The sequence below is a fragment of the Triturus cristatus genome, chromosome 3_2 (assembly GCF_964204655.1).
Source record: "Triturus cristatus chromosome 3_2, aTriCri1.1, whole genome shotgun sequence".
Taxonomy (NCBI): domain Eukaryota; kingdom Metazoa; phylum Chordata; class Amphibia; order Caudata; family Salamandridae; genus Triturus; species Triturus cristatus.
In genome coordinates, this window is record NC_140584.1 from 1,107,194,844 (window position 1) to 1,107,207,178 (window position 12,335).

The following is a 12,335-nucleotide window of genomic DNA, read 5'->3' on the forward strand; positions in this document are numbered from 1 at the left end:
GAGGACAGTGTCAGAATTTAAGGATTGGTCGTGAGCACATAATGTATTACAGAGGGGAAGGTGCAACGGTGGCACAAAATAACATACTCATGCTTACAATTCACAAAACGAATAGACAATTAAATTTGTTCTACAGTTCTGGATTTTCAAGGGAATGTACTGCTGAATCAAGTGACGGTAGTCCAGTCTTCAAGTCGATTAAGCCCCGTATTCAGGCTATCAGTTTTAAGGATCCATTTGAGTTCTTCTTTACTTAGAATTTTGGTGATATCGCCACCCCTTGGTGGTAGCTTTACGACAGAAATCACAGTCCAACGTAGTTGATCCTCAGAATGGTTTTTCTCAAGAAAATGTTCAACCAGGGGGGCATTGAGAATTTTACAGCGAATTCTGCTCCTGTGTTGTGAAATGCGCAAGCGAATCTTTTGCGTGGTTTGACCAACATAGATTTTGTCGCATGGACAGAAAATAGCATAGATCACATTAGTCGTGTTGCAGTTGGTAAAAAATTTAAGTTCATTTCTGATGTCACCAAAAACAAATGTTTTACATTCAATAGTCAATGGACAAACAACACAATTGCCACATTTGGCATGACCAGTTAATGGGGGAAGTGACCAGAGTTCATTCAGAGTATTCAAATTGGCAATTACAGGAAGGGCCGCACGGACCAAATGGTCTTTAATGTTTTTATTCTTCTTGAATGCGAATAAAGGTCGATCAACCACGAGATTACCTGCATTCAAGATGGGCCAATTTCGTAGAATTGTTTTACGTATAGCGCTCGAGATTGTGGAGAATGTGGTAACACAAACTAGTCTTTTGGACTCCTGTTTGGTTTTTGGTTCTAAAAGGGATTCACGAGGGTTGTACCACGCGCGTTTCATGGAGTTGCGCACTAGTCTGCGTGGGTAGCCTCTTTTGAGCAGTTTCTGGCAAAGCACTTTGGCTTCAAAAAAGTAATCTGTTTTTAAGAAGCAATTTCTACGGATTCTCAGGAATTGTGAAAATGGCAAGGAATCTCTAAGGGCACGAGGGTGGCTACTATCATAACTGAGTAAGGTATTACGCTCAGTGGATTTACGGAAGAGGCTAGTTATAAGATAGCCATCCGTATGTTTAATTGTTAAATCAAGAAAGGGAATTGATTCTTTGTCATGTGACATGGTGAAATTAAGTCCACCGCAGTTATTGTTTAGCCAGTGCAAGAAAGGTGCAAGTAAGTTATCATCACCATGCCAAATCATGAATATATCGTCTATGTATCTTTTCCACTTGTAGATACATGACGAGAAAGGGTTGTCTGTGGTGAGTATGTGTCCCATTTCTAATGCGTCCATGTAGAGAATAGCCAGATTTGGTGCAAAAATTGCACCCATGGAAGTGCCTTTGACCTGTTGAAAGAACTCTTGTTCAAAGGTGAAATAATTCCTGGTAAGGCAAACTTCCAATAGTTGCAGTATAAAGTTGGTTGGAACAGCATGGGGACGTGGTCTTTGGTTAAGAATAGTTTGAATGACAAGTAAAGAATCCCTTTGAGGTATATTAGTGTACAGGGATTCAACGTCCAAAGTGCACAAGGTATTAGAATCAGGGTCATAAGGAAGATTCTCCACCATATTTATCATTGCCATGCTGTCACGAACATAACAGTGGGTATTAGGAACAAAATCTTTAATAAAATAGTTGACATAATGACCCAAAGGCTCAAGAATGGAGCCACATCCCGAAACAATAGGGCGGCCAGGTGGTTTCTCAAGACTTTTGTGTATCTTGGGAAGCGTATAGATTACAGGCAGTCTAGGATTTTTGGTGTTTAGGAATTGGTATTCTAATTTGCTCAAGAAGCCCTGGTCTAAGCCTTCATCAGTGATCTGTTTAATCAAGGTTTGTAGTTCTTTGGTGGGGTTGGTGAAAAGTTTACAGTAATGATCTGTATTGGCTAATTGCCGTAAATCAGGCCCTGGATGGGCATACACCTGGAGGTATGCCCATCCAGGGCCTGATTTACGTGATTCACGTGTAATTTTTGATCCTCCCCCCAACCCTATCGCGTTTGCGAGTGGAGTTTGCCATCTAGGCATGTGGGCTATCATATATTACAAGATGGCGCCGATATTGGGGCAGGAATGTTAGAGACCAGAATATTGACGTTGGTCCTTCATTTGTGTTAATGTACATTTTGTTGATTTAAAAACATGGCGGGCGGGCGCTTCGGTAAACATAGATGAAGGTTGTTACCGAAACGCGTCTGTTTATTTTCGTGATAGTTTCCACTTAATACATTTTGGAAACGGCCCCCGCGAGTGCTGTCTTTCTCTTTTGGATGGTGGTTGTGAGAAGGAGAGTTGCAGCAAAAAATTAAATGCGGGTACACCCCCGCACGAAGAAGCACCCGCCTGTGAGTGCACCTGACTGGTGTTTTGTAGCAGTGATATATATATATATATATATATATATTTTTTTTTCTGTAAAAACCATTGGACATTTGACTCATATAAAACCACAGAATTTCACTTGTTATAGTTAGTTGAGCTAACTATAACTCGCGCCCCCGCAATGCACTGCTGATGACGTCACATATTACATCACTCATGACATGGTCAGTGACATCACTGATGACATCTCAAATGACATCACTGATGACATCACTGATGACATCATCCAGTGAATGTGTGTTTTTGTAAAGTTTAAATATGTTTTATAAATATATATATGCCAAGGTGTATTGGAGAAGGAATGAGTGTATAAGACTCAAGATGGATGATTAAGTAGGTGTGTCACTAACTGTATAAGTGACTAATTCATTGTGTCTTGCTTAATGCATGTGTTAGCAACTGATATACACATTCACACAGTTTAGGTTGTTAGTTGATGTGTAAGCAGTTCCATGGTTTGGTTAGCAAATAAATGAGGATCTATATGAGCTATTCATTGCTTGTCTGAGTACCTGTATGAGTACCTGAGTGTCTGCATGGGTGGGTGGGGGGTGTGACTCTCTGCATAGATGTGTGAGTGGCTAATTCACTAGGTATATATGTTCAAGTCTGTATCTGTGAAGGTCTGTATGGCTGAGTGAGTGTGTGTATGAGTGTCTCGGTGAGTGAATGGATGCTTCAGTGGTACATGTGAGTAACTCCATATGTGAAAGGCCGTATATATGAGTGTTGCACTATATAATTGACTATATGTGAGAACGAGTGATTGTGAGAGTACCTGTATGGATCAGTGTGTCCTTGTATTAGTTATTGTATCAGAGTGTAAGTATGTGTTTGTATATGTTTAAATAAGTGACATGGTATGTGTATAACTGTACAGGTGAGTAAATGAAAGTGTTATTGAATATTTCCATTACTGACTAGGTGTGAGTGATTGTGAGAGTACCTGTATGGATCAGTGTGTCCTTGTATTACTTATTGTATTAGAGTGTGAGTATGTGTTAGTATATGTTTAAATAAGTGATGTGGTATGTGTATAACTGTATAGGTGAGTAAATGAAAGTGTTATTGATTATTTCTATAACTGACTAGGTGTGTGAATAGCTCTAAGAATGAGAGGCAGTGTCTGAGTGTCTGTATAGATATGTGACTGGATATGATAATGCTGTATTGATGGCTGACTCTATGTATGAGTGAGTGTATAGGTGAATGAATGTATGTTTGTTGACCTATAAATTAGAGAGTGGATATGCACTAACTGGTATTGGTGTGCTCACGGTTTCGAAAATTATAGTCTGTATTTTCGACTGGGTGTATCAAGTGTTATATTAGGGTCTGATCAGGTGCATCTGATATTCAAATGGATGATGTCATCAGTGATGTCATTTGAGATGTCATCAGTGATGTCATCAGTGATGTCACTGACCATGTCATGAGTGATGTAATATGTGACCTCATCAGCAGTGCATTGCGGGAGCACGAGTTATAGTTAGCTCAACTAACTATGACAGGCGAATTTCTCTGGTTTTATGTGAGTCAAATGTACAACTAACTATAACGTCCCTGAAACCTATGGTTTTTTCAGTGAATTTCGAAGGTTTTTTTAAATACTAATTCCTAACTATAACGTCCCTGAAACCTATGGTTTTTTCAGTGAATTTCTAAGATTTTTTAAAATGCTAATTCCTAACTATAACGGCCCTGAAACCTATGGTTTTTTCAGTGAATTTCTAAGGTTTTTTAAATGCTAATTTCTAACTATAACATGCCTGAAACCTATGGTTTTTTTTACAGAATTTCAAAGATTTGTTAAATGCTAATTTCTAACTATAACGTGACTGAAACCTATGGTTTTTTCAGGGAATTTCAAAGGTTTTTTAAATGCTAATTACTATTTATAACGTTCATTAAACCTATGTTTTTTTCTGTGTTTTTTAATTATCATCCCATTCTCAACTTGGTGAAAACTGCAAATCTCACCACTCTTCCATCAATACCTTGCACCAACAAAATCGCCACAAACAAGAGCCACATCTAACGCTAATGAAATGCACAGTAGGTGTTCCCATGCAAAAAAAACACAAAAACACCACTACCCCATATTTTCAACGACCAGCCAAATCTGCAATGCGATCCAAAAAGCAGGCGATAAGCCGAGTTAGCAGTAACAAATTAACATCAACCTTTAACTGGTGTAAGGAGGTCGAGTATCTACTCCGTTATTTTGACCCAACTCACAGCCACATCTAAAGACCAACACTTGATACAGCTACTGATCATGCAGCTCCGACACCCAACAATGCCACAACACCCAGCCCAGCACCACCAGAAACTTCCCCCCGGACAATCCCCGGTACTACCACGAGGCAGCACAAAACAGAACAACTGAGCTTCCCAAAACGCCATGCCCCTCAGCCACACAATAGCTGAATGTTGGGAGATGAGCAACCAACTATATATGAAGGAGGCAAGTCCCCCATCACTGATAAAGCACACAATGCCAAGTGTAATGCTCATGTGCTGCACAAACCTCACTATGCAAAGCACAAACCTCTCCATGTGGAGATATACTATTGATACTTGTAGTGTAGTGCACAGTGGACGCAACCATGTTACCTTAGGCAGTGGGGAAGATCTCAGTCATGTAGCTGTGTTGCCCCCCAGGAAGCGGAAGGGGAGTGTGCTGCACCAACGTACGCCACTCCAACATAGGAGTATGAATAAATAGACCAGGCCCTAGGTGTGGTTCACTTGTGGGAAGACCAACGAGTCTGTCAGAACGGCAGCCCTCACCCTGGCACATGGCAGCAACCATAACCGCGGGCCTCCTCGACATAGGGCCAATGCGAACCCAGCGGCACAGCACCGTAGACTTATGTCTGTACCGACTACTGCCTTTGATCTACACTACAGACAGCACGGCTCACAATTCAGATGTAGGGGCGATTGCAGATATCGCAGTCCAGTTCACAAGACCCGTTGCTCCCAGTGTGGCCCACCCAGACCACGCATCATCGCAGGGTGCGCACACGCTGTGTGCATCAGGTGCTACTAACTCACTGCACCATAAGTCATCACCACGTGGCCTTATCCACGCAGAATTCTTTAGACAAAATACATTGCTGCCAGTGCTGCCCGCCGTGACCACGTTTCATTGCAGCTTGCGCACAAGCTGAGTACTCCAGGTGCCACTAACTGTGCAGCTCAACTCAACACCACGTGCCTGTGCACCCATCCTGACCGCTGCCTCCGCCCTACACTGGAGTTACATGCTTCACAGTTAAACATTAGTGGCGACGCAAATTGTGTAAGAAACTATAATAGGTTAAGAAGACCAAATGTTCCCAATCAGTGCAGCTCAAGTCACTGTCACCTGCCTGTCGGCCTTTGCTGACCGCTGCCTCTGGCCTACACTGTGGAAAACCGGCGACACGTGGTGCCAACTAACCCTGTTCAACACAAGCCGATCCCACATGTGTAACCTTGTCCTGAGTCCTGAATGGCAGCGACCACACCACCAGACTCCCTTTGATTAGTGAGGTGTATTTCCATATGGAAGGCCGGTGACACGTGGTGCCACTGAACCTACACTACGCAGGCCGGTGGGGCCACCAACGTATGCACGTGCTGTGGACCCTAGCTCACTGCTACCTCTGCCCTACACTGTGGGCGACCAGCAACAAATGGTACCACTAACCGTCTTCAACACAAGCAGATCCCCCATGTGTAACTGTGTCCTGAGTCCTCAATAGCAGCGACCACAGCACCAGACTCCCTTCGATCACTGAGGGGTATTTCCACATGGAAGACCGGAGACACGTTGTGCCACTGAACCTGTACTACGCAAGGTTTGTTTGGGTCACCAACGTATGCACGTGGCTGTGGACCCTAGCTCACCGCTACCTCTGCCCTACATTGTGGGCGACCGGCGACAAATGGTACCACTAACCGTCTTCAACACAAGCTGATCCCACATGTGTAACTGTGTCCTAAATCCTGAATGGCAGCGACCACAGCACCAGACTCCCTTTGATCAGTGAGGGGTATTTCCATATTGAAGGCCGGCGACACGTGGAGCCACTAAACCTGCACTACGCAGGCCGGTGGGGCCACCAACGTATGCACGTGGCTGTGGACCCTAGCTCACCGCTACCTCTGCCCTACACTGTGGGCAACCGGCGACAAATGGTACCACTAACCGTCTTCAACACAAGCCAATCCCACATCTGTAACTGTGTCCTGAGTCCTTAATGGCAGCGACCACAGCACCAGACTCCCTTTGATCACCGAGGGGTATTTCCACATGGAACACCGGCGACACATGGTGCCACTGAAGCGGTACTATGCAAGGTTTGATTGGGTCACCAAAGTATGCACGTGGCTGCAGACCCTACCTCACCACTACCTCTGCCCTACACTCTGGGCGACCGGCGACAAATGGTACCACTAACCGTCTTTAACTGTGTCCCGAGTCCTGAATGGCAGTGACCCCAATTTTCCAGCGACCACAGCACCAGACTCCCTTCGATTAGTGTGGTGTATTTGCATATCGAAGTCATCAATGTGGAAAGTATTTCAGACGGAAACATAACGCAAAAGATACATTTTACACGATTTCCCTTTCCACGACCAGTAATTTCCAAAGGAAGAGTGAACAGTTTTATATCAGCAATGAGACAGACCATCACTTGAAAATCACCCAAAAATACTTATAATTTAAAAAGAACAGAAGCATTGAAGTACAATAATGATTACAATACGGAGATTTTGAAGATGTGAAATGCAAATATGAACATACAATATGATGCACATAACTCAATTGCTGTTTCTCACTATGTCACGTCATATATTACCAACTCTGAGAAGACAGAATTGAAAGAAATGTGGGAAGAAATTTCACAGGAGAAGACACTTAGGAAAAAAATGTACAGCTTCAGTTTGAAGATACTTTCACATCGAGAAATTAGATCCTACCAATGTTCGGATCGATAGACATCTACAAGTTTATATTCAAAGTCAACAGAAACCATCTGGATAAGTCTAGGTTTTCCTGCAGCACGAAATCGAGTTTTAATATAAATGTTATAAAACAAATTTGTGATATAGACTTGCGTTTCTTTGCTAGTCAAGAGAACTGTACAGAAAATAACAGTTGGCTATGTCTACGTGTTGATCAACAAATAGAAGATAATACTGTTGTGAAGTTTGAAAAATAAATAACAAAGTTTAAAGTAGTTTCCGGTGAGAATCCCAACTATGTTTATATTTATTGCCGACGTACTCATTATAAAATTCAAACTACGAATGTAGATGTACTACAACTAACCCTGTTCAACACAAGTCGATCCCACATGTGTAACTGTGTCATGAGTATTGAATGGCAGTCACCCCAAGTCCCTGGCAGTGACCACAGCACTACACTCCCTCCGATCACTGAGGCATATTTCGATATGCAAGGCTAGCGACACATAGTCCCACTAACCCTCTTTAACACAAGCCGATCCCACATGTGTAACTGTGTCCTGAATCCTCAATGACAGTCACCCCAAGTTCATGCCGGCGACCACAGCACCAGACTCCCTTCAGTCTTATTTGTTGTTCTTTTCTTTAAATAATTTTTTTATATGTAAATCTATACATGTCTAAGACTCTTCTTTGTCCAACCGCACAGGGACACTTCCGGGCCCAAGAAGGTTGTTGAGGGTATGATGGTAATGTGGGAAGAGGGTGCGTTACCTGCTGATGTGGGGAGAGGCAGGGTCAAGGGGTATCTATCACAGAAAGAACTTCGATATGTTTTCACAAATACCTCGGACAAATGCCAGCTGACGGACTGAATCACAAAATGATTTTTCAATACTTATGTAGTGTGAGTTATGAACAGTTGGCATCCAGGCTCGCAGAGGGACAACTGCGTCCCGTCCACTGCACTCACGGACACAGTACTATGAGCCATCCACGCCATTGTAGCTATCCCTGCCCTGTTCAGTCATACGCACGCCATGCCACGCCACTCAGATTACGATCTGAAGATGGCCCCACATAGCTACCTGTCACAGGCGTACTCGCTGTTGGTGTGCAGGTCAACGGTCTAGTTCTCCACATATCCCGTCCATTCCCTGAGGGCAGGTTTGCACACACACCACACACATCCGGCACATGCGTCACAGGCCATGTGATCACGCAAATATAATAGATTGACAACGTCACATCCTTTATTGCCGGTGCTGACAAGATGCCAGATGCTCCACGTGTCTTAACCATAAAGAGTCTTTCAAAACTTCCGCAGAAAGTTACTTGCACCCTAATCTGTATAGCCCTCAGGGGCCTACCACCCCCTTGGCGCAGACTTCAAATGCAGAGGTTTAGTGCCACCCGAAGGTCATATGGCCATCAGGGGCCTACCACCACATGGCACAAGCTTAACTTCCACAGGCTTAGCAGCCCCTAAAGCTGATGTGGTCTCCGCCATTGATGACTCAGGACTCAGCTACATCTGTGCGATCCGTCAAGCACTTGATGTGGTCTCTGCCAGTCAGGACTCAGGACTCAGCGACATATCTGGGATGCGTGGAGTTTTAACGGGGACGTGGAGTGCCCACTGCTGCACACTCCGGTGGCACCAAGTGATTATTTGCTCATGGATACGCAGGGTCGGCAGTCTCTCTCTCTCTCTCTCTCTCTCTCTCTCTCTCTCTCTATCTCTCTCTCTCTCCCCCTCCCTCTCTCTCTCTCTCTCTCTCTCTCTCTCTCTTTCTCTGTCTCGTTCCCTCTCTCCCCTCTCTCTCTCTCTCTCTCTCTCTCTCTCTCTCTCTCTCTCTTCTTTTCCTCTATCTCTCTAACTCTCTCTTCCTTCTCCCTTTCTCACTCCATTTCTTTCCTTCCCTCTCTTTTTCTCTCTGGCTTTTTTTTCCTTCTCTTTTTCTCTATGTCTCTCTCCTTTGATATGCGCATTACACACATCCTTATTTTGTGCTTTATTTTCCAAGCTCTGTCATCCACATCCATGGTCCCCACAGCAGTGTTCCACCTTGTTATTTTGTATTTTTTTTTATAAATTTGGTATTACTTTATCGTTGATATATTTTAATAAAAAAATAAAGTTTGAAAAAACAAATTAATAACGTTTCTGGTTGTTTTCTTTACTGCTGTGTAACTCTTTCTTGTTCTTATTACTGTTATTTGATGAAGCTCACCATGGTCTTAAATTTTGGAGGACTTATCGCGGGAATACTGGTGATGTCTGCAGTTTCCACCCACTTCTGAATAGTGTGTTAGATTTATCTCAACTTTACTTCCATTAAAGTGCTGATAATTAAATGAAATGCAGACTAGCCGTTCCCATGCAAAAAGACACAAGGTGCACCTTTGTGATTTATTCTAAATACTAAAATCCTGTATTGAATTGCACTGACGTAGTGGCTGCACTCACAGTGTACACACAAAATCATTTACGAAACCTCATTGTATTTATATTGATTGGGAATCGGGCCTCAGGTGCTGGATCTTGATGAGATACACTGCCCAGTGCGTATATTGTCCTGCACACGCAAAAAATCACATCACAACTTTCACACCAACTGCAATACGAAACAAATTACGGTGATAAGCGTACCAGGGATTTTACACCTGCTTTCTGATGGTGTTAAGCAGGATGACTATCTGCACCATGAAAGAGAACACAGCCAAGAGCCACACCAGAACACCCACAGGTGCCAAAATGAGCATGATACAGGGATACCCATGAGGGCCACAAGACTCTTCGGAACAACTCCGGGACCGCCAACGCCCCCCAAACCCGCATCTGAGCAAGTGTGTCCCTCTGGTCATTGTGTTAGCATGATAGGCACCAGCCCTGCAACATCACAGTGTGCTATCACCTCAGCGTTGGCAGTGAGCCTGGACATGTAGCTACGCACGCATCCTCTTGCATGCACAACCGGCGTGTGCTGGTCCGGAGTACACAGGTCAGGGAAGGGGTGTGCCTATCCGACAACGGGAACGGGGTGTCTCGGACATCTCTGTGTACAGGAAGTGTGGTAAGTGTGTCTCTGTGTTCTGGTGTGGCCTGCCACAAGGGCCGCAGCAGTCGATGTTGTAAAGTGGCATGCACCACCTCCAAATGGCACTGTGATGGTATAGTTGGAATGCAGCAGCACATGCTCAAATAGGCATTACAATGGTGTGCCGTAGGAGTGCACGAGATACAATACCGTACAAAAGTGTGGGAGCTCGTGGGAGGGAGGAGCAGCTGTTTGCAACGTAAGAGACAGTGAAATCGCCCATGTGCCACGTGCTGGACATCTCATCCATGATGACCACGGTCGCAGACATCCCACAACACCAACGACCCGCCTTTGTACACATCCTCTATGAATGCAGCGTGGTTTTCACTTCTATGCTCGTTCACTGGTGTGATGTTGGCAAGTTGTGTGACTTGTGTTCCTTGTTGGTGTATTTCATTTTGGCCATTGTTTGTCTATACTTGTGCTATACTTAATTGTGCATGTCTGCCATTCTGCCCATCTCCCCCTGTCCCCCACTCCCTACTTCTTCCTCTTCCTGGTGCTGTTCTGTCTATAATTGTGTTGCTCCACATATAAATACATGTAAAGAACAAATTAGAATAGTTCCTTGATTCTTTTAGGTTTCAAAACTTCTCTCTCTTGGTTTCTTTTTAATTTTCCATCTAAACAGTTTTTTTTAATTTTCAACAACACATAGAAGTCAGAAGTGCAACGTATTCTATCAACACACTTTCTAGAACATTCTACAACACGTGCAGGTTAAAAGTTCATCAATCTTTTTAAACTTAACCATATTTTTTTGCAACGTTTTCTCGAACATTTAACGGCACGTGCAGGTTAAAAGTTCACAACTGTTTTAAGTTCGAACAGTGCCTTCCAAATGCAAGTAGCAGGTGTGGTTGAGTTGACAACTTTTATCCTATGATATGTACTCCACCTTTGAAACTGCTTTTTCTTAACCAATCAAAAAGATGCATTTCCACAAAACGAATGTGTACCCTACTTTTAAAAAAGAATACTTTTCGTCTCCCAATCACGTATCGTTTTGTATGGCAATAAAAAGTAGTTTCTTCTTTAAACATATCTCCTCTTCTACAAAGGAACTGCATGAGCTATTGACATCTTTCCATACCTTCCAGCCATGCCTTCAAAATGCTAGTGTGGATCGCAGGACATAGCTATATTTTCTGGTGCAAGAGGTATGCAGAAAAGAGACGTATTGACTTAGACCTAGGTTTACAAAATGTGGACATTAAGAGGTTTGCACAGAGAGGATTGAAGTGGCACCAATTGTTGCCTTTGGTTAAAACCTGTTGGCATCTTCAACACCCTGACCTCATGGTTGTGCACTGTGGTGGAAACGACCTAGGCACATTGACTGGGGTAGATTTGGAAATGCTTATGAAAGACACCTTTGGACAATTGATGTTACTTTTCCCTCAAAATGTCTTTGTATATTCCAATATATGCCAAAGACAGAAGTGGAAAGGGTCAAAACAATTTTGTCCTCAGATTGAAAAATCTAGGAAGAAACTCAACAAAGCTGTGTCTGCATACCTTAGAGACCACAAAATGGGGTCCATCTACAACAACAACATACGTTTTCATATGGCTGATATCTACAGAAGTGATGGAGTACACTTCACAGATCAATCGAGTTTTCCTGAATAACATGAAGCTGTGCATCCGCACTTATATGTAGCTCCAACTAATCAAGACAAGGGCTCTTTTTAGAGCCACCCTATAACTGACAACTTAGGCCCGCTATTTTAGGGCCAGGTAACGGCAACTCCCGCACCCTCGCCAAATGACTTTGCAGCACAGAGCTCTCGCTTTGATCACCACCTCTACTCCCCCATAGGGGTGAGTA